Consider the following 25,994-nt stretch of genomic DNA (forward strand, 5'->3'; position numbering starts at 1 on the left):
TTTCATCTGTGATAAAACGTAATAAAATAAACCGCATTTGTCCATAAAATGCGGAAGTACGGAAGAAGAATCGAAATTGAGAGGAAGGAGGTCTTCTCCTCGACCGCCTACAATAATGAACTTAACAGATTCTTCCACTGCGGGATATGGCAAAATAAAAATGATTACCTTTAATCCTTTCAATACAAAAATCTTTATAAGAGTAATAATAATAATTGTAGAAAGTTGATAAAGTCAAGCTTCAAACAGTTTCGGGCTGATCCTTAATAATATTTAGTTTGATAAATTTAGTGTTAAAAGGTCAGACTAAAATTTCATACACTGAGAGTTGAGGATCAAATATTAGAGATCCTTTGCATTAATTTATATAGCCCGATCCCACACTGCAGAATTTTATGTATTCAGTGTTCTCGAGGATAAGCCTAAATCTATTTGGATCTGTTTGTTTACAGTTCGTTAGATGAACATTAAGGATTCTTCGAGGAAGGCTTTTTTTAGCATATTAGTGAGAATTGTCACATGAGCAAATTCAGTGAAAAACTGTCATGATATTAAACGTAGTTTTATTAACTTTTGACAATGCTAATTAATTTATTTGGAATCTGGAATTTTTAGTCAATGTTAGATGCCCTAGCTTAGACGAAAGCTACTTAACAGATAACATCAAGTCCTTCAGCAAAATTTCACTGATAGGGTAACTATATACAATTTCGGTCAGCTTGCAATTTCGGCCACTTCTTTTGTTCCTCAAATTTCCATGAATTTTTAGTTTTTGCATTCTAGAGATTATATATTGCAAAAAAAAACGCTTTGATAAACGAGATGATGTAAAAATACTTTGTAAGAATTCTGTAAAGGTAAGGAACTATGAGAATCAAGGTGGCCGAAATAACAAAGCTATGTCTATATTTTAATTCATTTTAAAAAGTATAAAGAATAATTTTAGAGAAAACAGATATGAAAAACTATCTATAGAGTTCCAAGTAGCACCCCTTAAAAAGATGTAACAAAAAAAAATCAATTTGCATTTGAAAGATTACATTTCAAACTTAAGACTTTGGCACTTGCATGCAACTATGCCGAAATTTGGTGCACTTACCCTACATTAATATATTGTCCAAGCAAATTTGAGATATTTAACTTTAAATATTTATGAAAAAAAAAGGTTTTTATTTACAAATTTGACTTAAACTATTGCATTACTTATCAAAAGTCTTACTACATATAGAATTTGAAGGTATTTTAACACTTTAAGGACGATTGGAACACCGGTGTCCCATAAAGAAAATAATTTTTCTTGACTATCTAAAGTTAATTTTTTCTTATGTCTGTATATAATTGCAAAGTAGAAGGTTGAAGGAATCTAGGATATTTTTTGCAAGTTTCCAGCTATTTGTTATGTAGTAAATACTTAAGCTTAAAAATGATGAATTATTAAATTCTCGCAATAAAAATTGATTTTACTTATTTTATATACTTACAATTTTTTTTAAACAAAACCGTTTTGTAAAAAGAAACTACAATACTCATACAAAATATTTTTCATTAGAGCGAAAATTATCATTCATTGGTATCGTTAGAAAAATTAATCAAACTTTTGGGCTATTTTTGTCCCTGTCGCTTGTTGATGTAAAAAATGCATCTAATTAGATTCTGTTGGATTTTCCAAAGTCAAATGTAAGACGTTTCATTGGTTTTGTTTATCGGTTAAATTTTTTTTGTTGATTTTCGGTCCGTAAAAAGTGTCTCGTCGTTAAAGGGTTAAGAGTGAACTCTTTAAGAACCTCAACTTCTTTTGTCTTGCGACTATATCTTTAGAAAATAAAGAGCTTCACTATTTTTTTTTCTCTAAAATTTCTTATTATTTCTTGGTAAAAATCGGAAAATAACTTTCTTAAAATTAAGATTAATGCAAATCTTGAACTACAAACCTTTTAGTATGCCAGAGAAAAAACTTTATTCAATTAGCTTTCGGTTCCAATTAGATTGATCCTGTTTCCTAAATTTAAAATCAATGCAAGTGCAACTGGAATATATTTCGGGATCTTTCCTCAAATCCACTGGATTTGAACATCAGCTATACAAATCTTATTCATCTTGCAAAACTCTAAATAAATTAGAATCAAAAGACTACAAATTACCCCGTGCTTGTTAGTATTTGCCCCAGTTATTTTGAGAATTGCCACAAAATAAACTTTTAGAAAATGGATTGAAAAGTACTAGTCCGCTCCCACGGGGGGACAATGTTGTCGAGCAAAGTTGTTGAATGGTATATTTCCTATAAGAAAGTTTCGATTGGAAATCTTTATAGTCTAAATTATATATGTAACATTCTGTCCCAAGTTCCCCTATGTGTTATATTTTCGATAAAAAATAAATTTTCTACTTATGAGTATATAGTTGGTTTATTATGATTCAAACGTAAAAAATCGGAAACTGATTGATTATTAAATTGAAATTAGAAATAATTATAAACTTGCAATAATCCTTTGACCACCATAAAACTTACCAATAACTTTCCGTCTGCAATAATAGACGAAAGTCGAGCAGTAAGATTTAAGCTTGCAGAGATAAAAACTGTTTTTTTCTAGTTTATATTTTACACAAAAAAATTATTTCAATTTGAAAAATCAAATATGTAATGCATAATACTATTTTTATAAGTTAAAAGAGAAATCAAAATATTTTAAATTTAACTTGATAAAACAAAATTGATGTGGGCTACAATAAAAATATTTAGTAAATATTCCAAAAAAGTGATTTTTGAATACTCCCATTGGATATTGTATATTTTACGTCCCTGTACTGTACAAGAGACTAAATCCCCGTAGAACCACACAATATCCGTGTTTGAACAGAACCATCACCCCTGCCATTGACTCAATGAAAATTGATGTCCCTTGTGATGAATATGAGGGTAAAAATTGTTGAAAACCACAGGGCAACAAATTAAGAGTCACTGAAAATTGTGCTTCTCCATTTCAAGTAAATATCAATATTGATTAAACAAGAATGATGTACTATAAACTTCCAATTCCGATCGTTAGTTGAGTAATTTTAGATGATTTGCCAGAAGTGCTGCAGGACATGGGATTTTGCCTCCAACATAATGAACACAATTTACAAGTGTTGAGCTTGCCGAAAGCAAATCTGACCACATTTGATCGTATTTGCTTTGGAATTATCCAAAACAGACAAATTGAGTTAAAATTGCTTATTGGAAAATCATATATACGTATTCGTTTTGCATATAATGCATCTCAGATAAAATCTTATCGCTCTATTGGTTCTATCCAAGAGGAAAAGTTTAAAAAGAATGGTGAAATGAATTTGGGTTCTGTACGTGGTTCAAATGCATTTCGAATGCCTGAATAATTTAGTTTTATTAAGACATTATACAGTTGTTTTTAAAATAAATGTGTAGTAGGTCCGATGAAGAGCTTTCTATGAATTATTATTATTTATTTATTTCGATGAACCGGGCTTTTATTGTGATTTTGTACATTGTTCAGTTTACAAATGTATTCTATTCGGTTTACAATGTTTCGTGAAAAATGTTCAATCAGATGGTTCAATCATTAGCACCGGACAGGACTTGAACTCACAACTGTGACAGTCGAACCGGAGTCACACCGCCCAAGAGCCGAACGCTCTTACCAATTATACCACGGACCCCCTCTACATGAAATATCTTTTCGTTAATGTTTTTAGGTGCATACTAATTTACTACAGATTAAATATATTCATAATTAAAAAAGAATTGTCTGTACTTAACCGATTTATTAACGATGAAGACCGATGCAGCCGGGTTCGAAATTACTATACTTTTCCTTAAAATCCAAATTCAATTAAATCGGTTAAAAATGAGCCCTGTAAAGTGATTGAATTTTTACTTACTTTAATAATTCAAAATGGCAAAATTTTTAGTCTAGGTTATGTATGAATGAAATGTTTGCCAATCCTACTTCCAGAACATATCCGTGAATAGAAGAAATCGATAGAGCCATTTTCGAAATAAACCAAAAAACATGGTTTTGAGGAGGATGTATTTGGGTGAGTGGAAAAGGAAAAGGAGACTATCCGAGATAATGTCCACTTATGAAGGAGGGGGGTCATCGAAGACCCGAAGTCGATATCTTTTACCGTTTGACCTCAGCTGTGGAAAAATTGAAGGTCAAGTGAAAAAGTAATTTCCAAAGCAATGATTCAATACTAATCCGATAAAACCGATTCATTAACAATCAAGACCGATTCAGACGGGTGCGAAATTGCAATGCCTCTCCAAAAAAAATCAAATTTAACTTCATCGTTTAAAAAATGAGCCCTCTAAAATGATTGGTCATTGAACCTAAATAATTTAAAATGGAGATTTTTCCGGTCATATGCATGCATGGATGAAATATTCGCCTAGACTACCTCTAAAACCGGTAGCAGCCAAAATCCCGAAAGTCAAAATCCCGAAAGCCGAAATCCCGAAAGCCAAAATCCCGAAAGCCAAAATCCCGAATTTTCAAAATCCTGAAAGGGATGAAATTATATGGAGGAAAACGTTTAGAATAATTTCCTAAGACACAGAAGATCTCCCTTTGTTTCCAGCAAGCTCGGATACAATCGTAGGAGTAGCTATGACACTTTTAAGAATTCGGGATTTTGGCTTTCGGGATTTTGGCCCATTTGGGATTTTGGTTTTCGGGATTTTGGCTTTCGGGATTTTGGCGTTCGGGATTTTAGCCCATTCGGGATTTTGGCTTTCGGGATTTTGGCGTTCGAGATTTTGACCGGGACCCCTCTAAAACATATCCAAAAATAAAATAAATCTATATTGCCGTTTTCTAGTATACGCTTCGTATACTAAAAACTACGGTTATGGAAAAATCTTCTGGAGATAATGTTTTTGTATTAGGCTCACCGAAGACCGGAACTTAATATCTTTTATCGTTTAAACTCCGGGGCGGTGACAAGTTGGAAAAAGGCGGATTATAATTGGTCTCTCTTTGAGTTCGAGTAGTAAAATAGTCTACGACAAAATTGTAAGTAAAATGTCTTACTAAAATTTTCAGGTACGAATATCCGTTCCAAGGCGAATAAAAATGTTGCGAATTATATCCCATGTCGGACCGTATTTGCGCCATCATTTGTAGAATTTTTAACAAAACCAACTTTTAGAAAATGGATCGAAAGGGATATTTTTGTTCGAAGAAAATCGTTTTGAGCAAAGTTACAGAGCGGTAAATTTTCCACAAAAATTCGCTGATAAGAAATCTCTCGGATATTCTGAAAATTAAAGAATAAATAAAGAATAGCTTTTGCTATATTTACCTCTAGTTACTCTAACGCAAAATGATTGAAATTAATTTATTTTATTTTATTGAATCATATTTATTTCCTCTAATTCATTGAATTTCCATTAGTTTCTCTTCTAATAAATCACTTCTTCGAGAAATATGCTGATCTTTATGATAAACTGTCATAAAAGGCAGAAATGTAGATAAGTGATGTGAATAAAAAAAAATAATAGCATCATGTATATTGGTACACTCACTTCACACTTCACCATAATTACTAAAGCGGCTGTTTTATAATTACCACACTGATTGAATGGCGTTATTGAAATATTTACCGCAGTGTTATTACCATGATGAGCACTCTAGCGAATTTATTGAAATTTATTGGCCAGCCCAGGATATTTTCTAAAATATTTATTGCTTAGATTAGTCTATGCTTTGATACAACTTCCTTATCGGCTGTTGTTGATGTATCTCACAATAAATCGTTATCTGTTATGATGTGCTGAAGAACAGTCCATGTCCAATTAGTTGGAAAATTCTCCATTCTCCAATTAATTGGCTCTTTGGATAGTTCTTTTCAATTGAACAACCTGAGAGCAATCTCAGCGGGTTGTCGTCTAATCGACCATGCTAGAATTTAATGAAATCGTCAGAAATTTAATCAGTGGAATCTTCTCATTTGATGGATCAACAAGAATATCTCCGACGCAATCAGTTGTTGAGATAGAAAAAAAAACAATAAACAAGATTCTCTCTGGGCATTTTCGGGCAAGATTTGGCTGGAAATAGAAATGAATGGTTGAAGAACAAGAATGCGCGATAACAGAGCAATTTAGTTTAATTTTCAGTGGAGCTTGTTGAGAGTAATTCAGTGTGAAAGTGACTGGGATAGATTTGTTGGCAACTATTTCAATTTAACACCAATGTATATATATAGTTCTAAAATCCGTGCGAGATGGATGTAAAAGAATTTAATGTGAAATATGAAAATTCCCCATTGTCATTAGTTTGGGAGTTTCATCATGGAAATATCTCAATGAGATGGAAAATTGTATATTTCTGCTCCTCCAATTACGTTAATGCTTGTCATTATTTCACATTATTCCAGACTCAAGGGAGATATGTTTATGCACTCCATTTAGCCAAATTAGGACTATTGTTATTGCCTTTTTGGCCTTTTTTTTAACAATAATCTGGACTTGAAACTAAGCTAGGGAGTATTCGTCTAATGACTACGTTTATACGCTAATTCTGTACAGGATTTATTTTTAATCTAGGATTGTAAGTATTATTGTCGACTTTAGAAGTAGAAAAATTAATTCACGTACTCCTTATGTGGACATCGGTAAAATTGATCACGCTAAAGATTTTGTGAAAAGCGGAATTAAATATAATGAAATTCTATAAAATTTCAAAAGTTTTATGCTAATCTGGTTGGTAAAAAAAATAAGTACGGTAAAATGGGGTAATTTGAAATCATATCTAATTTGGAACAGCGAGATTTTCTAATCATTTTAGTTGACAAAAAGAAAAAACAAACAACTAAAAAGTGCTCTTGAATGTAAAGTCTTGTACTTCTTTGCGAATTTCTTTTTCTCTTTAACCATCTTAAACAGTAAAAAATCCCATAAAATTCCAAAATAGACACAATTCCAAATTACACCACCTTACACTAAGTTACAAAAACTGAAAAACAAAAAGAAAACAAAAATTGATATGATTTTAAGCGACGTATTTTTTATGCATTTAGAAGCACATAACTTTAGTTTCTGAAATGTACCGCGATCCGAAGTGTCCCACACTACCCTATGTTCTGAGTGAAACAAGAATATTTTCCTTGGAGATTAATTTCAAATTAATCCTTTTAATGTGAAATTCCATATTATTAAAATATTAGCATTATATGCTAATTTGGTATTACCTGTGCACAATTTTTGCTTTTTGACCTATTTTAACATTCTAAAAACATTTGTTATCAGCAAAATAAGTCCATAAGAAATGTGAAATTGATCAGAAATGTTTTAAAAGCATGTTTGAGATGTCAAAACGGTTCTTAACGTCTTGAATTTAATTTTGTGAGTTATATTTCATTGCTTTTATGCACTGAAAATGCTGTAATTTAACTCTTGAAAATTAATTCAAATTCTTAGATTAAGAAAGCTTTAAAGTTTAAACTAAATATTACGTCAAAAGTAAAAATAATTAACTATTCTGAGTCAAATGCTAATGACCCTTTATCTTTTCTATTCATTGTTTTTTTTGTTTTTTTTTAACAATATTTCTAAATGTTCTTCCAACTTCATTTGAAATTAAATAAATCTTAAATGAGCTTAAGATTTGTATTTCAACCCAAATTTTGTAAAGTTTCAGTACATTTTAAGATAAAGAACTTAAAGAGATTTGACACTTCAAAAATATAAAGCTTTATCAGGGAATACAGATTAGCCTTTTAAAGGCTAATTTAAAGATTTCATTACTTAGGATTTGTCTCAGAATTGAGGGAAATATTAGAGAGTTCATTCTAAGTTTAAAATAAACATTTCCAATTCAACTTTCCCTGAAGTTAATTCGAGGAAACCTTTTAATCTGAGATTATATAGTGCATATAAACATAAAAATAACATAATAACATAACACAAAGTGCAAATTTCTCGCTCATTTAATAAATCTTTTACGCTGACTTATTTTAAACACTGGCCTGTCGTTGTCGTGCTAAGCAATGATGTGATTAATTAAAGTGTAAAGAAGTTACATACTTGACAATTGGAAGATCAACTTTATTCCACCCAGATTGTTTATTGTTCTGTGCTTTTTTCGGTTCAAAAGATTTCGGAGAAGCTTCTCGTCATCCAGTTCTTGCACGATTTATTTACATTTAATTACAGCAGAATTGCTTCTTGTAGCACTGTGTTCTATGCCATGTCTCAAAGAAACCCTCCTCCCATGTCATCTTTCTTGCAACGTTTAATGTCATACCAGAGGACCTCAATGTAAATTCATCTCATTCCACGAAACCTTCTTCCCTATTCCCCAGTTACAAAAAGTGCCTCATATATGGGTTCTTGTTTATTTTTTCTCCATCATCAGACTGATTTGTTCTTTTGCTCTCGTGTCTCTTCCACTGAATTTCGTCGTCTTTTGCCACAGACATACACAATATGCCATTATTTCCAGAGAGTAAAGTGGATACGATTCATCCTATGGATATTCACACACATTCAGCGATTTTTGGGCATGTTTTTCTTGGTCAGAAATCCCAAAACATCTGCTCTCGTTTTCTACCTTTGCCGAATTCAAGATGTTGATGGATGCCTCCTCTCTTCTCCTTATTTTTTTTCACCCAACATCCCCGAACTCAAAAGAGCCATGCGGATGTATTCATCCATGTTGTTCATTGTATGGTTTCTCGAGAGCAATGATTCTTGGGACTTTATATTTATATACACTCCATGTCTCTCTTTCCATCTTCCTTTTTTTTATGGTCCTCCAGTTCTCTTTTGACCAAACAACTAACAAAGTTCATGATTTTATAATGAGACTGGCGTCTCGATATGGCTAAAGTCTGACCATTTTTGTTAGTCCTCCTTATATAGAACATAATGCTTAATTCCTCAAATGGATCACTGATCAAAAAACTTCTCATGGAAAAACTTCATTCTTGTTAATCAAACATGCATTACCAATTTTTTGAGGTGTGCAAATAACATAATTTGAGAGTATGCCTAATTTGTTTTCTAACTTTTCACCACAGGTTTGTTACAGCTTTAAGTCAGTATAAAATAAAATGTAATCGAACTTTCTATAAAAATATTACAAGTTTGTTGGTGATTTACTCGCATAACTGGTTTAGAGTTAAGTATAAATCTTGTTGGAAATTTTAGGGCTTTTCAAATGCATCCGGACTTATTCAAAATCGATTGAGAAATATAATCCTATTAATTAATTAACTTAGTAGAACCCTAATTTCTGGTTAAAAAATTCTAAAGGAAAAATTTTCAAAAAATCATTAAACGGAAATCGGAACTAATTCATAAATTTTCGAGAATAAGTTATACAGAAAAACATATTTCATAAAATTGCTCGTAGTTGTTTGTAAATTTCTAATGGGGGTGTACGAAATGATTGTAAGGCCCAACGCACAATAACTTTTGTTTAGTAAACATGTTTTTGACATTTCATGCAGAGTGAGTGAGTTTTAGATCTAGTCATCTCGCTCATTCTCATGGGAAATTTTGAAAACATGTTACAAACAAAAGTTATTGTGCGCTGCTCATAAATCGTGGAAGCCCCATAAAATTTTGCAAAGATTGTTCGTAACACGATCACTTGACGATCATAGTTTGTTTTTACAAACATTTGTTGAATAGTTTTTGTTTGTCTGGTAAGTGACAAAACTTTACGAATATACATTTTGTGTTCGTACAAACATTTACGAACAAATGTTTTTAAAAGAAAAAAAAACTCGCCAAGTGATCACGTAACGATCATTTTTGGTCCTTTAACAAACATTTGTTCGTAAATATTCGTAAAAACACAGTAAAATGTTCGTAAAATTTTGTCATTTGTTTGTAAAGTTTTACCAGGCAAATTATTATTATTATTAATCGTATCGGGATATATTGTTACAATGTAATCATGTAATATTGTTTCTGATCCCGTGTTGGAAGAATCTGCTAAGTCCGTTTGTAGACCGCTCAGGAGCGCCTTCTTCGCTCTATGTGGATGCTTCTTCCATGCTCCCGGAGTTGTTGGGCAGAGGCCAGGGAGGTGACATTAGCTCTGAAAAATGCGACCGGTTTTAGTGTAATTTTTTCCCTGTTTTCGTATACATTTCACGAGATATCTTCAAAACTACGTAGGTTGCCAATTTGGGGTTTTCGGTGGCCTATTCTATATTAAATTGGCTTTTATTTCGTATTTGTATTATTTGGTAATTCATTCTACAATGACAGAAAACAGCTAATAAACACAAAAGTTTTTCGGCTCGCTAGAAGCATATGGGAAACATAGGAAATGTCATGCCCCTGGCAGAGGCAGTGCATTGCTATTACGTTTTACTCCGTGTGAAAATATCTTTTTCTGAACATTCAGTTGTATTGCACCGGCCGGGACTCGAACTCACAACTGTGAGAATCGAATCAGAGATCTCATCCGCCCAAGACCAACGGTCTTGCCTATTGCGTCACTGAGATCCCCTGCCAGGCAAATAAAAATGTGCGAACAAATGTTTATAAAGGGACAAAAATTCTACGAACAACGTTTGTGAAAAAGCACAGACTTCTCGAACTTTTTAGTAGATTATAAAATTTACTATCATTTCGTCTAGGACTCCGCAAGCATTTACGAACAATTTTACTAAAAAAAATTTTCTGTACAGCTCAAAATTGATATTTCTTTCAAGAGAAATATTTTAAAAAAGAACAGCATAAAATATGAAACAATCAGAATATTTTCTTATTCCACACATTTTGCTCGATTTTTTTTTAAATATTGGAAGTTTAAAAATATTTATGAAGGCGGCGAATGGTTATAATTTGAAGCCTTGGTCTTGCTCTTTTATCTCAGAAAGTACCGAATTTATAAATTTTCGGCTTATCATAATTTTCCCCATGTCTCCTTATACTCAATGCAAATTCGGATTTTCTTTGAATTCTTTAATTTAAATTTTCTCTTAGATCCTAGAGTTTCCCAAGAATTACCAGGTATATTTGCTTAGTTAATCAAAATTATCTTTCATATATTCTCATTTAATTCTGCATGCTTTTGTAATATTTGCATTCTTGAGTTTTTGTTACGCTAATTTCTTCGTCACTTTTGCTGAATTCTTGTGTAACGCATTTTGAATGGAAATTCTAACCCAATTCAATTCTGGATTCAATTCTGGCGAAAAAACTGGATGATTTGAGTGTCACTTCGTCTGATTGACGATTCTCTGTAGATAAATACAATTAACGTTGAATAAAAAGTTCGAAAAATTCCCACAGGAAATCCTATAGGAGTTTACTGGTATTTGAATCATAATTAACTCTTGAGATTTTTTTGTAGATTCTCCTTTATCCAAGGTGTTCTGGAATATTTTAATTATTCCAAATCCCTAAAAAATATGGTGGTAATCATTGAGGTATGGCAATTTTTAAGCCTTTAAATTGTTGCATAAATCATTACGATTTACTTGAAGCCTTCTGATTTACAGTCTCGACCAAAAGTTTCTTGACAAATTTATGCTAGAGGAACAAGGTCAAAAAAAACTTTTATTTTTTTTTCTTTTTGCTATTGAGTTTCAAAAAATATTAATTTTATTTCATATCAAAAATATTTGTTTTCCAAAAGTCGATAATTTTTCATCGGCCAAAAGTTTCTTGACACATTTGTAAAACTTACTCAAACTGGTCAAATACGTGTAACTAACTTCTTTTAATCTAGTTATATCCTGAAGTTATGTCATTTGAAAGACAAATGGAGAGTGTATACATTTCTAAAGTTTGCAATAATGGTCAATTTATTCAAATAAAAGTAATGATAATGAAAAAATAATGTATTTTTTTGTTACTTTGTAATTTAAGGTAAAATAGTAAGTTACAAAAAATTTAAAAAAAGAGAAATTGTCCAGAAATAGTAGGTGAGATTATTAAGAATCTCACCTAATACTGCCGGAAGCAATCAACGTCGTCAATTGTATAATTTTATGCAAAATTATGACAGGATATACATAAAATTGCCAATTACAGATTCTTCGTTATCTCTCTGAATTTCAAATCATAGATTTCTGTAAAATCAATTAGATTCTCTAAAATTTTCAGTATTCTTCAAAATTCTTCTATTTGCCGTTTTTCTTAAGATTTAAATAATATTACTGAATTCTATTAAGTTTTTGATAGACGTTGAATTTTGATTTTTCAATTAATCCACCGACTAGAGCCTCTAACATTTATCCGAATTTCTAGAATTCTTTTGAAGCCTTATCGATTTACTTGGATTTTTTCTAACATCAAGATTTTTTTTTATTTTTCTTCATAACTGAATAAAGTCCGTTACTGTCATGAAATTCTTATTAATAGTGAAAACTCTTATAATGCAAAACCAATAAATTTCAATGTGAATTGATAATTCGTCTGCCAGTTTCAGACTTATTTGCCCCTAGGCCCTGCCAACCTTTGCAAGAATCATCAGCTTTCTACTGAATTGTAATTAATTAATATCCCTGTCTATCCATTTCATTTTCATTTGGGAATATTGATGAATTTCATCAAAATTATTTATGAGAATTTTTTCTTGACCATTGAGATGGAATATTCTCATGAAAAATGACAAATTAATTCAAGAGAGTATTTTGACCTTAATTTCTGCAATGATTTGATTGATCTTCCTCCATTCAATTCTCCCATGTACAACTGTGCAAGAGGCAGTAAAATCACATCATTAATGAATTTTGTAGTTGAAAGGGTGAATGGAGGATGATTTATGCTGAAAAATTCCATCAAAATATTTCCACATCCACTTGAGCCTTTTCTCAATACCAATTTCCATAATTGGACATTTTCCAACATGTGGTAGGGGGATGCTGGAATGGACTAGAATCCAGAATGTCATTGCTATCATGCAATTTGGGTCAAATGATAGCAAACTGAACTTCCAATTATATCATTAATTGATTGATATATTGCAATGTCCAATAGTAGCAAAATCATGGTAAAAGTATGGAAAAAAAATCCGTAAATGACTTCTGATAATGACAAATACAATTAATACTCCTGCAGTGATTCACCACTTAAAGAGAAAATTATCCCCTACCTCCTTATCAGCAGTGGTGGCCAATTAATATTGCCCCATTCCAATTTTTGCCCTCAAAAGTGATTTGCTGGTGGGATTTTACGGCTCTATGAGTGATTTACTCCCTGCTGCACGAATATTGAGGTAGAAAATAAAATTAATACCACTCGTATTAGTGCAATATAGGAAGATATAAAGTCCCAGTTATGTTTGCAAATAATATACCAAGCACGGGAATTAGCACAGTACTGGGATTTGAATTATTTACATACATTTTTCCTGTGGAAATTTTGTGCATATCGTCGCTTCAATCACGTACCATCGTATAAATTTTATAGTTTTTTTTTATTATTACTTTTCAAGCCGCAGTAGCGGTATTTAATCTGAACTAAAAAATGGCTGGAAATATTGATTTTTAGCGGGTATTATGATATATGTATTTGTAAATCGGTGAGTGTAAAAATGTGTACATACACAACATGAGATCAGACTTCCTTCCGGACCACGGAAGATGAGATTAACTGGTTTAAAAAGTTTGTCAAGTTAACACATGTGCATTTAAACGTTATAATGCGTGCGATATTTTATAAAATTCTATGCATCCAATATAATTTTCTGAATTAAATTCTAAAGAAAAAAAATTTTGTGCATTCGATACATACAGCGGGCAGTCAATTTGATTGATTACGCTAGAGAAAACTATGTTAAAATGGTTAATAAGTTTAATGTTAAAATAAAATTTAGGCAATTAAAAAAATGAGCACAAAATAATGATACAGTTTTAAGAATAACCCACCCAGCAAATTCTGCAGAATTCTGCAGAAATTCGTCAGATTTGAATTACTAACTGCCGAAAAATCAGCAGAATTTCTGCAGAATTTTGTTCTAAGGTGGATCCGATCGTTGTATGAAAATTCTGCAGAATTTTCTGCAGAATTTCTATAGAAAATTTTAAAATTATCGGCAGAATTTCTTTAGAGTATTTAGATGATTTCTACATTTCTTCTACCCTTTCTAATGTTTCTAAACATTATTTTAACTACATAAAAATATGTATTTAAATTTATTTAAAATACAATTTTTTTCAACAATTTTACGTGAATACTCTCTTTTTTTACAATATTATAATATTATAATTTTATAATACAATATTATTAAATCAGCCATAATAGAAAATACGAAGAGGAAGGAAATGGTTAGAAAACACGAAAGAAATTCGCGATGCTCACGAAGTCGCACGACTATCCCGAAGCCACACGAAGAATTCGATTGAATGACAAGAAACGTTAAAATTTCAAAAGTGCAGAATTGCAGATCGAAGTTTTGCTGGGAAATAGTTGGATAATGAGTTGTCGTGATGGATATTCTATGGGAACACTTCCAGTAATCGCCAGTGGAAATTTGTTTCAGCTCAAAAAGAAAAGAAGAAAAAAAAAGAAGAAGGTCCACATCCAGACCGAAAGCTCTGGGCAAGACAGAAAATTTGTTTTTCTTCTTGAGGTGAAATAAATTTTCACTGGCGATTACCGGAAGTGTCCCCATAGAATAAGAATAAATATTTCAAAATGTGGGGATCTTGCGTGGCAATATTTTCACCTCCTGGACGAAAATATCCTTGCCTCGACTTTTACGGATGCAAGATCGAGTCCTACCATAAGATCAGACATCCTAAAGAGGGAATTTTGTCACAAATGTATTCACATAATACAAACTGTTATCCCACAAACGTTCAATATAACCTATACACATTAATTATACAATATAAAATAATAATTAATTAGTTAATACAAAAAGTTTTAAATCCAAAAAATATGTATTTCTGATAGAATTTTAGGAATTGTATATTTCAATATGATTTTAATTTTAAATATATTATACGGAAACAGTAAATCTCAAAAGAAATTTTAATATTTTAATATTCATATCGCTTTTGCTAAAAAGGAAAAATTTGATAAGTGTGCCAAATGCCAGCCAGCTTGCAATTCCGGCCACCTTTTTTGTTCTTCGAATTTCCATGATTTTTTAGTTTCTACATACTCCAGAGATTATCAAAAGAATAACAAAAAATCTAGCTTTGACAAACGAGATGACGTGAAAAAGACATTGGAAGAATTCTCGAAGGACAAGGAACTATGAGAATGAAGGTGGCTGAAATAGGGTACCAAAGCTATGTCTACATTTTTATTCATTTTAAAATGTATTAAGAACAATTTTAAAGTAGATGAAGACGATAAACTGTTTACAAGGTTCTAAACAACATTCCTTAAGTAGAAGAATGAAAAAAATCAATTTCTATTAAAGATATTACATTTCAAACACTTGAGACTTTGGCGCTTGCATGCAACTATGCCGAAATTTGGCACACTTACCCTACATAATAACATTACAAAAAATGGGTGGCAAAGAAGAGAAAGGGTGGGGAAAAATAAAGGGCATGGTAGTAATCTCAAGGTCAACTTACGAAGGAGCTTCCCTGAAGTTCTAAGTCTCTATGTCCAACCGTTTGGGCTCTAAGCGTGATAAAGGCCGGACGGACAGACGCACAGACGGTAGAGTTCATAAATTTCAAGAAATTTCATGAATTTTCGCCTAAAGTAGGTAGCGACTGCTGTGAAATTTCTGAAATTTTACCATCTCTGACAGACGGACAAACAGCGTGACGTAAAAAAACTCGAAACTTTAGTTTTAGAGATATTAGATGATGTGGAAAAGACCTTGAAAGAGTTAGGGAACGGCAAGGAATTACGAGACTCGTGGTGGTCGAAATATTACGCAAATTAATGAAGCCACTTACACAGCCGTATTGGATTGAGATTGAATTGTATTTTAGGACAATTCAATCTCAATCCAATGCGTCTGCGTATGTGGCCTCATTTATTCATTTTAAAATGTATTAAAAATGTATAAGAAAAAAATGATAAGCAAACTGAAATGATACAACAGACATTCATAAAAAGACGTAACAAAGACTTTGGTGCTTACACGTAAATATTCCGAAATTTGGTACAGCTCCCCTATGACCAGATCTTATCATTTTTGCCTTAATATATAGTAGGGGAAAGTACTCATCGAACGGTTATGCCTTCGAATAATGAGAATTTTCTTTTACTTTTACTAAGAGACTTACGCAATTAAAGTATTAGTTAGCTTATTATCAATTTTTGATAACTATGTGTAAGTGTCGAAGGCATGATCGTTCAAACACTAAGAAAAAAAGAGGGTGCGATTAACTTTTTTTCCTCATAACTTAAACACTTTTTAGGTGTAAAAATATATCAACATTTTTAATGTTAATTTTACACCTTTTTAAGGGTAAAATTAACACGAAAAAGGGTAACTTTAACCCCTAATACACCTAAAAAGCATAATATTTAGATCGATTTCAGATTAATAATGCAGGGTAAAATTAACATTTCCGGAATGTTATTTTAACTTTTTCGGATTTCTCTCAATGAAGGTAGATTACTTTCCCCTATAATTAAGGTATATAATGTTTATCCAATTATATATTTTTTGTATTTTGCAGTTTTAGAAAAAATTAAAATAATAAATTTAAACACATTCTGATAGTTCAAGTTTTAAGCCGCGATTGATTTTTAGATTTTTTTCCTTTCAAAAATTTCAGATATAGGGTAAGTGTGCCAAATTTCGGCATAGTTGCATGCAAGCGACAAAGTCTCAAGTTTGAAATGTAATATTTATAATAAAATTTGAATACTTTTGTTACTCTTTTATAAGGAGTGTTGCCTGGAACCTTGCAGACAGTTTATCATTTTTATTTTCTCTAAAATCATTCTTAATACATTTTCAAATGAATAAAAATGTAGACATAGCATTGGTGGCCTATTTCGGCCACCTTCATTCTCATATTTCCTTGCCCTTCAAGAATTCTTTCAATGTTTTTTCAGATCGTCTTGCTCGTCGAAGCGACATTTTTTGTTATTTTTTTGCATTGTACAATCTCAAGACTATCCAAAAACTAAAAATTCAAGGAAATTCGAGGAACAAAAAATATGGTCGAAATTGCAAGTTGGCCGGAATTTGGCACACTTACCCTACTACCATTCAAATGTAATCTCCTCATCATTGATTAATTCAAGGTTTATTGTTAGTGTTTTTATAAATCGTAAATCGATCAGCAACTCACATGTACTCAACGTTGATTACTAAGTTTTTCTTTTGATAATCTTGTAAGATCATCTCAAAGTCCAATACCAAAACGTATGATTATTGCCCCATTCTCCTCTATCGCTATCATTCTTACTATTTTTCCTTTTTGACAAATCAAAAATGAGCAGTAAAATATTAAATGTTGATCACTAAAAAAAACTATATAGGAGTGAAGTCCTAGTACCTGGTGTAAAAATGCATTTGAACTTGAATCTTCTTTTGGAAAGATAAAATTCTTATACGACTCTAGTTAATACAAACGCCGATAATTTCCAAGGTACAGAATGACATATGTTTATAGGGTTGTCCTCCAAAATTAACAAATTACCATTTTATTGCACATTTATTTCAATTTGCACGACACTCATTAAAAATAGCGAAGAGTGGATAGCATACGATTTACTGGCTTTAGTGCACTATTAAATTTATGTTTAAAATGACATATAATGAATTTAAAAGAGTTCAATTGGGAACATGACTAAATTTAATAGGACGACAAGCATATCAGATATCAAGGTATGTAATTGAAGTTTTCAGAATTTTGCAGAAATTTCTCATAAAATTCACTTTGAATGTTTATTTTCCAATTTCCAAGATTAAACTTATGTAAATTATTTGTCTTTTTTGATAAGAAAAAAATCTCTCTGGAATATCTTTCTCTAAATTTTCATTTTTTATCATCCCCTTTGATGATTTACCCCGAAAATCTGCGCAATGTAATCATGGGCTGAGAATCACAAATTGAAAATTCCACTTTGAAAGGCGAAAATTGTGTATACAGAAGAATCCTGGAACGTGCTGAAGTGTATGATTATGGTGCACTCTTTTGAAAGTTTCATGAAGCACCCATTCTCCCTTTTTTTTTCTTCCTCCAAGCCCATATTAGTTCTAAACAACAAAGGCAAAATTCTTAGCGGAATTCCATAATTTGTGCCTTTTATATTCAAATGAGCACCTCCGGAATGTAACCCAGCACTCAAGGCGGCACAAGTCGAGGGGATAAGAATGGATGAAAAAGTTCCCGATGAATAACAAATCCAATATGTATTATTAATACCCGCATGACTTGGGGCCACAAAGGAGAGCATCAATCGATGCACTTCACCGTGATCTTCAGTCAATTAAGCACTATTTGTACTGCTCCCGTACGATTGGAGCCATACGAGATGAGAAGTGAAAACACTCACCTCTGCGGAATTAACTCCAAATGAAATATTAATTCTGTATACACAGTGTTTTATTTGCCATTTTCCTTCCTCTCACACAATATTCCCGGTGTACTTTTTGTGCTGCACTTTCGTCACTTATATCGTCATTTGGAGTTACCGTCTCTTGCACGTTCTTCCGTGAGTGGATGAGGTTCTTTTCCTCGCACTCGATGACTATGCAGGTACTGAGGTGCCTCTCATGTGACTTACATGTTCACTCAATGGATGTACTCCTGAGGCTCTCGATGTTGGTGAATATTATATTTGAACAAGAGATGGGAGCCAAAGGTACTGATAGAGGCTCCAGCTATTGTTGCTTGGATTTTGTATTTAAAAGCTAAAGATAATCCTCTCGGATGATAAGTTTTGGGAGTCAAAACCGAAAAGAATTATCAGGATTTTCATAGGGTTAGTAATGGATTAAGAGGTAGAATACTCACTCTATGACGTAAGTGACCTAGGTTCGAATCCGTATTAGGTCACTGACATTTCATTCCTTAACGAGAGAAATCCGAAAAAGTTAAAATAACATTCCGGAAATGTTAATTTTACCCTGCAGTATTGATCCAAAATCGTTGTAAATACTACCCTTTTTAGGTGTATTAGAGGTTAAACTTACCCTTTTTCATGTTAATTTTACCCTTAAAAAGGTGTATAATTAACATTAAAAAATGTTGATATATTTTTACACCTAAAAAGTGTTAAAGTTATGTGGAAAAAAAAGTTAATCGCACCCTCTTTTTTTTCTCAGTGTTGATTTTGAATTGTTAGAGTAAGCCATTAGGAAGGTAAACAAAATCGATGGTAAGGCACTTCCATCATTAAATTGCTCTAACTATCTACGCCTAGCTCTGCCTCAAAACCAACTCCTCCATAATGGCTTGGAGAGCATTTCTTATCAATCTAATGACAGGCCTTCAACTTTTAACTCCTCGCGAATGCAAATATTCCTCAATTAATCTTTAGGTAGATTTTCTTAAATGTTCGGAACAAAATCAACTCGAAAGATCGCACATGCAAACTTATCCCGGTCATTACGTAAATTTCAGGACCCAGAGTTGAGGATAAAAACACTGAGAAAAAAAACGGGGTGCGATTAACTTTTTTTCCTCATAATATTAACACTTTTTAGGTGTAAAAATATATCAACATTTTTAATGTTAATTTTACACCTTTTTAAGGGTAAAATTAACACGAATAGGGTAACTTTAACCCTTAATACATCTAAAAAGCATAATATTTACACCGATTTCGGATCAATACTGCAAGGTTAAATAAACAAAAGCAAACATTTTCGGAACGTTATTTTAACTTTTTCGGATATAATAAAAATAATAATACACTGAGAGAAATCCGAAAAAGTTAAAATAACATTCCGGAAATGTTTATTTTACCCTGGAGTACTGATCCGAAATCGGTCCAAATATTATGCTTTTTAGGTGTATTAGGGGTTAAACTTACCCTTTTTCATGTTAATTTTACCCTTAAAAAGGTGTAAAATCAACATTAAAAAATGTTGATACATTTTTACACCTAAAATGTGTTTAAGTTATGAGGAAAAAAGTTAATCACACCCACGTTTTTTTCTCAGTGTAATAATGATATAATTGCTAGGATAACTGATTCCGATATGAATTCAATATTATACAATAATCATAACGATCTTACTATATTATTTTTGGAAAGTATATGCCATTATAATATCACTGAGAGAAATCCGAAAAAGTTAAAATAACATTCCGGAAATGTTTATTTCACCCTGCAGTATTAATCCAAAATCGGTGTAAATACTACCCTTTTCAGGTGTATTAGGGGTTAAAGTTAACCTTTTTCATGTTAATTTTACCCTTAAAAAGGTGTAAAATTAACATTAAAAAATGTTGATATATTTTTACACCAAAAAAGTGTTAAATTTCCGAAGAAAAAATGTTAATCGCACCCTCTTTTTTCTCTCAGTGATTATACCTCGGATCATTTACTAAAAAAAACGAATCATTAGAAAAATGTGAGTTTAAAATATTAAAATGGAGCATTTCTTTAAATTTTAAAATAATTTATTAAACTGCTTGTAAGCAGGATGTAGTAGAAAATTAGATTTAAGGGTTAGCTTCGGGAAAATTGAAAAATCTGAAGGATTGTTATGAGAAGTTCAATAGAAGATATAATTTATTCAAAAAGTGATTGATCACATTTTTCCGAGTTATTGTATTCCTTATTGTCAACTGGGATTCTTTCCAATTTCTTATTTCTCATGAATCCTAGGTGATAAGGATTTCTCGTTCTCAAAGCTTAAAAGCACCCAAGAGAACATATTTCCCTACCGATTCTGTCAAGTCTGAGTTTTCTGAAAAGGTCTTGGAATTCCCGACAGATTTGAACGAGTGCCAACTGCCAACCGAAATTTTAGGAAACACTATGATTTGGCTTAAATCAAGTCCGTGTGTAAACTGGTAAATAAAAAAAAACTACTAGAAATCGGATAATTCCTTTTATCCTTTTTCTATTTAAAATATAAAATTAAATTATCTTATTGTATCCAGAATTAATAATTTTTTTAAATAAAAAAAACAATAACAATCAATTATCTTGAAACAAAATCTATAAAAGCATTTTTCGTAATTATTTTGTGATTATACTTCTTACGAGTATTTTGTTGAGTCGCCTTTGATGCTCTCTGTACGTTTCAATATAATGATTCCAATGCACATAAAGAACTTCAATTTTATTGCATCAACGTGAGTTTCTGCAGTCTTTTTTTCATGGCATCTTCAACGTGATGAATACTTGAGTTCTACTGTACATAATTTCCCTTTCGAGTATTTGACAATTAATTTGACAATTTGGATTTGAAAAGACCTGACGAAGTACCACCAGTCAACGGATAAGCACTCTCGAGTTAATGCATTTGCCTATTAATCGAATCCACAGACGGATTCTCTCGAGGCAACAGCAAAAGTGTTTCTTTTTTTGGGTGGGCCACCAAAGTGAGAGATGATGGTTTTTTTTTGCTGCTCCCACCGAAAAGCATTTGAAATAGATCACTCAATAAATTATCGCATGGGATCCCCTTGGCGGCAATTTACAAAACGCGTGCTGAAAATAGCCAAAGAAGTGTGTTGAGTGTATCCATAAGATGTGTGAAGTCGAGGGTGAGATACCCAGGGATGTGGGATGTGTAGAAGTTTTTGGGCGAAAAGAAGATACGGAGGAGAAAATAAACAAGTCATTGATGAAATTCATCAATTGATGCTTCTATGAGTTTGGATGAAGCATTTGTTATTTATGAGATGTCCCGCAATGTAAAAGCCAAATGGAGATGGAATCTCTGCCACAGGAATGCTTCTCCATATAGTCTTACCAAACTGTTTATTTATCATAATTAAAATGAAATTGCTTCTGTATATTTACATATCATCGCTGTATCCTTCGGGATAATTCCAAAGAAAAATGTCTATATACTTTGCTTTCTAGCAGTTTATTCTTTCAGCACCACATTATAGATACAGACACTGAAAAATTATAAGGAAAAGTAGATGAAAATCACGCAAATTTGAAGTGACTTCTTGAAACTTTGGTGAGGATATTGTAATTTAGTAAACTTTTTTTCATGTCAGAACCACTCCATTTGTTCAAGTTTATTTTTCTTGTGTTCTTCCGATAAAATAAATTTCGCATGAGATTCTCATCAGGGACTGTGCGGACTGTGTACATTAATGGAGAATTGTTGTTTTTTTTCAAATTTCAACAATCTTTTGTAATTTAAGTGGTTATTATTTAATTTTATAAGCAAGAAATACAAGTGTCTTATTTGAAAAATAGCCAACATAAAATTGGGAAGTATTTTGGTAAAATTCGTTCAGTATAATAAAGTTTAGTATGATGATGTTATGAATCATCTTGGAATTTTTGGTTTGATTTGAAAGGACTTATGATAATTTTTTTTAAAATTTTAACTACTCGAACTACAAGAGAGAGCAGTTTTCACAATCCAAATTTTTAATTAAGCAAAATTGATTTTTTATTAACCATTCTGCTAATTTACTGACCAAAAGTATTTTTCAAACAAATTATTATCTAAGAGTTGAACAAATTAAGTAGGGGGAAGTGGGGCACCTTTGAAATTGGGATTTTTCAAATCTTATCAAATAAAATTGAGTCTTATCGTGATGTAATTTAGCTGCACAAACAGATTGGAAAGCTAAATTTCATTATGATAAGGTTCAGTTCCACTTAAACTTAGGAGAAAAATCCCAATTTCAAAGGTGCCCAACTTTTAAAGGTGCCCCACTTCCCCCTACGATTCCAACGTATCTGATATTCCAATACCTTTCTGAAAAACTCAAAATTTGGCACTATTTGTTAAGAAAAACGCTTTTAAATATCTTTTTGTAGTTTGGCTTTAAAAAACAACGTATCAAGAACTATTCAAGATAATTTTTATTCGTGGACGAAATATCATCATAGAGAGCTTCTAAAACATTATTTTTTTTTTTAATATCAACTTTTCACTAACTTAATAATTAACACTAAACCTGCCAAGATTGGTCACATTGACCGGTTATATTTTTTTTAAATTAACACATACTTAAACGTTAAAATGTTATTATTAAACTTTATGAATTTCTTAAAGTATTCATGCGTATTATATTTTTCAATGCTTAAATTTTAATTTTTTCCTCTTTCCCAAGAAAAATTGTTAAGTATCTTACTTAACGAGGTCTGTCATTTGACCGAGCGGACTCGGAAATACCATCAAAAACGGTCGGTAGGTTTAGTGTTAATATTATAGGGAAAAGCACTCTTCCTTTAACATTAAACTTAACGAACATTTTTGGTCGCTTTTCGGTCAAATGACAAACCGCGGTAGGGTAGGATACTTAACAAATTTGTCTTGGAAAAGAGGAAAAAATTAAAATTCAAACACTGAAAAATATATTACCTGTAGCTTTTAATAAATTCATAAAGTTTGATAGTGACATTGTACCGTTTAAATATATGGTAATTTTAAACTGGTCAATTTGACCGGGTCTTGGTAGGTTTAGTGTTAACGCTCATGCTGTCTTCGAATAATGTTAATTGTCTTTTATTTTTCTTAAGAGACTTACAAACTTCTATTAAATATTAGTTATCTTATAATCAATTATTGATAATTATGTGTAAATCTGTTAGGAAAAGTTTAAAAAAATTCACATTTTTCGAAGGCATGTACGTTCGAAGGGAGAGTACTTGCCCCTACTCTTTTTTTAATTTTTGAGAATGATTTGGAACCAAAAATGAGAATTTTCTGCAGTATTTTTTAGGGGGATTCCAGATTTTCAAGTACAGCTTTAATCGATTAATTGATTTTCTAAAATTCATAAATATATTACAAAAAAGCGTTTTATTTAAATATATGATTAATTTAAACACTGTTTTCATTCTTTAGTATTTTTTCATAAGTGTCTTGTCTTTTCTTGCCGTATGCCATATTGTGCTATCTAATGTATAATCTTGTAGATTTTTTTTGACGATTCAACGGGGGTAGTTTATAATAAGACCTAGATTGGAATTTTGATATTTCTTCATAGTTTTATATGGGTTAAAAGAAAAAGAATACCATGAAGAAGTATCAGCCCCAACAGCCAAGAGTATTTTTCTGGTGTTTTTCTTTTGTCCAGCTTAAACAGCAAGGAATTCTCAAAATACCATTTCAGGTTCAATTTCAAATTTCTCCATTGTAGGGGAAAGTACTCTCCCTTCGAATGTTCATGCCTTCGAAAAATGTGAATTTTCTTTTATTTTTCCTAAGAGACTTGCACATTTCTATTACATATTAGTTAGCTTATCATCAGTTATTGATAAATACGTGATAATCATGTGTAAGTCTCTTTGGAAAAGTAAAAGAAACACATTATTCGAAGGCATGAGCGTTCGAAGGGAGAGTACTTTCCCCTATCCCCTATGGACTGGATACAGTAGATGTGCGTAAATTTGCACTCTGGGTTGACATTGCATTCCTGCTCTTCGGATGCTTTTCTTGAATTTAAGGATCATATTTAGACATTCCTTAAGTGGCCTCATCGTCTCTGGGCCATCCTTAGGGTTTGAGTTAAAAAAAAGCTTACGAAAAGCAGTAGTGGAAAGTCACCCGTGTCTACGGTATTATAAAAAAAGTAAAATTTAAATTAAAAACAAAAACATATTTATCCAGTTTGTACTTGTCAATACTAAATATTTGATATTGTCTTTGGACATGTAAGGATCGGTGAATTAACCAAGAGACTACTTAGCGTGATTATAAAATCGATATAAAATTACTTTTCCTGTAATTGTACACTAAGATATCTCTGGTTAAGCTGAAAATCTTACGAGGATTTTACAAGTACTTTTTGTTAGTATGTAACCCATTCAGCTATTTCGTCGGTATTTGAATGAAGACTAACGTTTCCAACCCAGAAAATGTTCCATTTTTGCATGAAGTTGTTCAGTGTTGTGGGATTTTCAGGCACTCTCTCATTGAAATGAGTTGTATCTTCCATTCAATAAAACATTATTGTTAGTAAGTCTTTACCCCTGTAAATCCAACTATATTCAGCCGAAATATTTTAGGTTTTATCTCGCATGAAATATTAAATTTTGGTTTTGTTCACGACTGCCTCAGGCACGTCTAATGAATTGCTTATTCATAAAATGACTGTAATGTATGAAATAAAGCAGAAATGTAAAAGAAAGTTAATATAAACTATTTGTCTATAATAATTTAAAATAATGAGTTAAAAAACATGTAGGGTAGGTAGAAAATTATTACGTAAGGTAAAGTACCCTTTATTCGACCGGTTCCTCTATTCGACCGGTAGATTTATTTATTCAATTTAATTATATTTGCTATAATATTTTGTGTATGATCTAACATTAATAGCTCAATTATTCTTTAAATAATACGAATCAGTGACAAATTCATAGAAATTGATGAAATTCACCATCAAATATTCAAAAATTGACCCAATGGTCGAATAGAGGAACCCGGTCGAGTAAGGGTACTTTACCTTAGTTCAAGCTTTTGTTTTCAAAATTTATTTGACAAACGTTTATGAACTTATATTCAAGAAAATCAAGTCAGGCTATTTTCATTTGGGTATTGAAATTAATTCATTATCCTGATTTTTTATATAAATTTAAACTCTACAGTCAACTTCCACTTAAGTTCACATGGGATTTTTTACACTTCCGATCGTTACACGAAATATCTTAAAAGTGAGAAGTTCTTTCGTATTACAAGACTGGCTACTGATGAAGGGTAAATGTATTAGATTTTTGTTTAAATACATTTTCCCTCGAAGAATTGTGAGCTGAGTGAGAGATCAATGGAATTGTATAAATGAGCAGTAAAAACTTAAAATTGAGCAGTAACAAAAAATTTGTAATAGCGATATTATCGTCCAAATTTTGGCAAAGGTAAAATAAAGTGCTTTTCGTTCTATCTGCAACAATTTTAAATGTTAAATATATGAATTAGATCCATTTTTGTGAATATTTAAGTGTTTTACTGACCTTAATTAAATATTTTACTGCTCATTTG

At 31.7% G+C, this 25,994-nt stretch overlaps 1 protein-coding gene across 2 annotated transcripts in view; it reads left to right on the forward strand.

The window, feature by feature from the left end:
- The window catches only part of LOC129807640 (transmembrane protein 132E), a 172,612-nt gene that overhangs the window by 1,533 nt on the left and 145,085 nt on the right, over nt 1–25,994 (forward strand). The window lies entirely within an intron of this gene.

Source organism: Phlebotomus papatasi, chromosome 3 (genome assembly GCF_024763615.1).
Source record: "Phlebotomus papatasi isolate M1 chromosome 3, Ppap_2.1, whole genome shotgun sequence".
NCBI lineage: Eukaryota > Metazoa > Arthropoda > Insecta > Diptera > Psychodidae > Phlebotomus > Phlebotomus papatasi.